The sequence below is a fragment of the Schistocerca gregaria genome, unplaced genomic scaffold, assembly GCF_023897955.1.
Source record: "Schistocerca gregaria isolate iqSchGreg1 unplaced genomic scaffold, iqSchGreg1.2 ptg000944l, whole genome shotgun sequence".
NCBI classification, from domain to species: domain Eukaryota; kingdom Metazoa; phylum Arthropoda; class Insecta; order Orthoptera; family Acrididae; genus Schistocerca; species Schistocerca gregaria.
The window spans coordinates 62,501-67,500 of record NW_026062297.1 but is presented as its reverse complement, the minus strand read 5'-3'; the positions used below and the strand labels follow the sequence as shown (position 1 = coordinate 67,500).

Genomic DNA, 5,000 nt, shown 5'->3' with positions numbered 1-5,000 from the left:
CTATTTTTTTTTGTGTCCAACGGCCTCACAGCCGATGGGCGTCGTACGGCTCCACACCGGAGCGGACAGGCACTCGGGCGAACGTCATTCAAAACCGGCGCCAGGCGCCAGGTACCGCAGGCCAGCCGCTCCAGAGCTTCAGCGCTCGTACCACACAACAACAACACTTCCGCTAGTTTTGAGAGGCACGCGTGGTTCCGCACGCGGCGCACGGCCACTGCCGTACAGGTAGCGTGTTGCGCGACACGACACGACACGCACATCGAAAGACATGCAGTCTAGTCGGTAATGATCCTTCCGCAGGTTCACCTACGGAAACCTTGTTACGACTTTTACTTCCTCTAAATGATCAAGTTTGGTCATCTTTCCGGTAGCATCGGCAACGACAGAGTCGATGCCGCGTACCAGTCCGAAGACCTCACTAAATCATTCAATCGGTAGTAGCGACGGGCGGTGTGTACAAAGGGCAGGGACGTAATCAACGCGAGCTTATGACTCGCGCTTACTGGGAATTCCTCGTTCATGGGGAACAATTGCAAGCCCCAATCCCTAGCACGAAGGAGGTTCAGCGGGTTACCCCGACCTTTCGGCCTAGGAAGACACGCTGATTCCTTCAGTGTAGCGCGCGTGCGGCCCAGAACATCTAAGGGCATCACAGACCTGTTATTGCTCAATCTCGTGCGGCTAGAAGCCGCCTGTCCCTCTAAGAAGAAAAGTAATCGCTGACAGCACGAAGGATGTCACGCGACTAGTTAGCAGGCTAGAGTCTCGTTCGTTATCGGAATTAACCAGACAAATCGCTCCACCAACTAAGAACGGCCATGCACCACCACCCACCGAATCAAGAAAGAGCTATCAATCTGTCAATCCTTCCGGTGTCCGGGCCTGGTGAGGTTTCCCGTGTTGAGTCAAATTAAGCCGCAGGCTCCACTCCTGGTGGTGCCCTTCCGTCAATTCCTTTAAGTTTCAGCTTTGCAACCATACTTCCCCCGGAACCCAAAAGCTTTGGTTTCCCGGAGGCTGCCCGCCGAGTCATCGGAGGAACTGCGGCGGATCGCTGGCTGGCATCGTTTATGGTTAGAACTAGGGCGGTATCTGATCGCCTTCGAACCTCTAACTTTCGTTCTTGATTAATGAAAACATACTTGGCAAATGCTTTCGCTTCTGTTCGTCTTGCGACGATCCAAGAATTTCACCTCTAACGTCGCAATACGAATGCCCCCGCCTGTCCCTATTAATCATTACCTCGGGTTCCGAAAACCAACAAAATAGAACCGAGGTCCTATTCCATTATTCCATGCACACAGTATTCAGGCGGGCTTGCCTGCTTTAAGCACTCTAATTTGTTCAAAGTAAACGTGCCGGCCCACCGAGACACTCAACAAAGAGCACCCTGGTAGGATTTAAACGGGGTCCGCCTCGGGACGCGAAAGCACCCCTTCGGCTCGCCCCACCGGCAGGACGTCCCACGATACATGCCAGTTAAACACCGACGGGCGGTGAACCAACAGCGTGGGACACAAATCCAACTACGAGCTTTTTAACCGCAACAACTTTAATATACGCTATTGGAGCTGGAATTACCGCGGCTGCTGGCACCAGACTTGCCCTCCAATAGATACTCGTTAAAGGATTTAAAGTGTACTCATTCCGATTACGGGGCCTCGGATGAGTCCCGTATCGTTATTTTTCGTCACTACCTCCCCGTGCCGGGAGTGGGTAATTTGCGCGCCTGCTGCCTTCCTTGGATGTGGTAGCCGTTTCTCAGGCTCCCTCTCCGGAATCGAACCCTGATTCCCCGTTACCCGTTACAACCATGGTAGGCGCAGAACCTACCATCGACAGTTGATAAGGCAGACATTTGAAAGATGCGTCGCCGGTACGAGGACCGTGCGATCAGCCCAAAGTTATTCAGAGTCACCAAGGCAAACGGACCAGACAAGCCAATCCGATTGGTTTTGATCTAATAAAAGCGTCCCTTCCATCTCTGGTCGGGACTCTGTTTGCATGTATTAGCTCTAGAATTACCACAGTTATCCAAGTAACGTGGGTACGATCTAAGGAACCATAACTGATTTAATGAGCCATTCGCGGTTTCACCTTAATGCGGCTTGTACTGAGACATGCATGGCTTAATCTTTGAGACAAGCATATGACTACTGGCAGGATCAACCAGGGAGCTGCGTCAACTAGAGCTGAGCAGCCGGCCGCCCGGGAGTGTGTCCCGGGGGCCCGCGCGAACACGCAAGCGTCCGCTCAATTATTCTGCAAACAGGAGGAGGCCGAGCTCCCCTGCACGATACACCTCGAAACCCTCTCAGGTCCCGGCGGCGCGCAGCGCCGTCCTAGGTACTTGGTCGGTTTCGAGAGAGGCGCAATCGCCCGGAGTTAGGCGAGTAGACGGTTTTAGTGCGAACACCCTTGCTCCCAACTGAGCTTGCCGCTGCCGACAGAGGCCCGGGAGCGTGCTGTCGTGGCATTGCCGGCGGGAGACAACACGCGCCACCTATGGTGACCGGCAGCTCCAACGCCAGCGCCACACAAGGGCAAAGCCCCACTTGGGTGCAGAAGCGAACTCTCCCAGCACAGCGCACGCGCCAACACGTCCGCACAACTGCGATACAAACCACCTGCGAGAACCGCTGGGGCGACCGAGCAGCAGACGGCGTCGCGGCGCCGAGTGCCAGGCGGCGGCGCATCCTCAACGCACACAGTCCTCAATCAGACCAGCACACTGCAGATGTCCACCGCGCTTCGCACCGGGCTCGGCTGAACCAACTTTGGCCGCCAGGCGCCGCGTGCAGGGTGCGCCGCAGCGTAGCTGCGCCGCCTGCCGAGCCCGTCGGCTGGCGCTCCTGCCACTCGGCGCCCCCCACCAGCCGCCTGTTGCGCGTGCGCCCACGCAGCGCGCGGCCAACACGCCGGGCGGCCCCCCTTCACCGGCCGGGAACAGTCCCACCAAGCCACCGCCGCGTATCGCTTCATACCCACATGGGCCTAGTCACGTGTGTGGATGTGGCGGGTACCGCTGAAACAACCGGTTAATAGCTGTACCGATCGTCGCCATCACAGATTCACCTCCAGCGTGAACAACCGCTCAACAACGGATTTCCAGTTCATTTGCGTATCTTGGGCAGTAAACGTAGATGTCCACCTACATTTGCGAATTCAACAATTCTTGCATGCCAGGATGTCATGTGTCACGACACGCTACATCAGACCACATACACACTGCGACATGTGCAGAAGAGAACACGTGGAAGGTGGCCCGCGCACGTATGCGATGTCCCTTCCGCGATCCACTGTCAACCGGCATCTGCGGCATGTCCCAGATATGGAACGCGGTCCACCAGGGTAGCACTTTGTGTGAGGCAATACGACAAAGTCGGAATACACGCGTCACTACATCACACGGCTCACGCTGACCTGACCTGACTCACCGCACCACCACCCCCAGCGACCCAGGGTGACATACAATGCGTTCGTACGTTCCTCCCACACGCCTCTACGGCGTACCACAGTGCAACCTAGCTGTTATTGGGAGACGAGACAAGTAGCATCGAGCACAACATATGGAAATTGAGATTCGACACCGTTGGGCACAGCCAGCGTACGGTCACACGTATCACACTACTTCACTCTGTACGTAACTACCGATGATCGGTACAGCGTGTGGGTTACGCGTACGACATCAGCGGACAATGGACACAGACCATACCACGACGTACACTGAGGGCGTCGACATCTGAACGCAACTGAACAGCTGCGAGGCTCATTTAACACTCAAACGCCAGACCGACCAGCTTGAGAGGACGGAGACACAAAGAGAGGGGCAGAGGGGGGGGGGGCGATATAGTCCTATTGCAGTACAATTGACAGTGGATAGCGGGAATATGTGGAAAGTAAGCAACACTCGCAAGACATCTACATGAGGATAACAACGACACCAGAGATTCCGAGCAGTGAACTATGTTAGGCAAAGGGACAACGTGGGTTAGGTTAAGGGACAACGTGGGTTAGGTTAAGGGACAACGTGGGTTAGGTTAAGGGACAACGTGGGTTAGGTTAAGGGACAACGTGGGTTAGGTTAAGGGACAACGTGGGTTAGGTTAAGGGACAACGTGGGTTAGGTTAAGGGACAACGTGGGTTAGGTTAAGGGACAACGTGGGTTAGGTTAAGGGACAACGTGGGTTAGGTTAAGGGACAACGTGGGTTAGGTTAACGGACAACGTGGGTTAGGTTAAGGGACAACGTGGGTTAGGTTAAGGGACAACGTGGGTTAGGTTAAGGGACAACGTGGGTTAGGTTAAGGGACAACGTGGGTTAGGTTAAGGGACAACGTGGGTTAGGTTAAGGGACAAATTGAGTTAGGTTAAGGGACAAATTGAGTTAGGTTAAGGGACAAATTGAGTTAGGTTAAGGGACAAATTGAGTTAGGTTAAGGGACAAATTGAGTTAGGTTAAGGGACAAATTGAGTTAGGTTAAGGGACAAATTGAGTTAGGTTAAGGGACAAATTGAGTTAGGTTAAGGGACAAATTGAGTTAGGTTAAGGGACAACGTGGGTTAGGTTAAGGGACAAATTGAGTTAGGTTAAGGGACAAATTGAGTTAGGTTAAGGGACAAATTGAGTTAGGTTAAGGGACAAATTGAGTTAGGTTAAGGGACAAATTGAGTTAGGTTAAGGGACAAATTGAGTTAGGTTAAGGGACAAATTGAGTTAGGTTAAGGGACAAATTGAGTTAGGTTAAGGGACAAATTGAGTTAGGTTAAGGGACAAATTGAGTTAGGTTAAGGGACAAATTGAGTTAGGTTAAGGGACAAATTGAGTTAGGTTAAGGGATAATCTGGTACAACCACAGTTAGGTTAAGCGATAATCTGGTACAGCCACAGTTAGGTTAAGCGATAATCTGGTACAGCCACAGTTAGGTTAAGCGATAATCTGGTACAGCCACAGTTAGGTTAAGCGATAATCTGGTACAGCCACAGTTAGGTTAAG

General features: G+C 53.0%; 1 non-coding gene across 1 annotated transcript; it reads right to left on the bottom strand.

The window, feature by feature from the left end:
• Positions 1-286: 286 nt before the first annotated feature.
• Positions 287-2,179, bottom strand: LOC126325780 (small subunit ribosomal RNA). Its single transcript, XR_007560372.1, has one exon. It is a non-coding gene; the product is annotated as a small subunit ribosomal RNA (ribosomal RNA).
• Between the last annotated feature and the right edge of the window lie 2,821 nt (positions 2,180-5,000).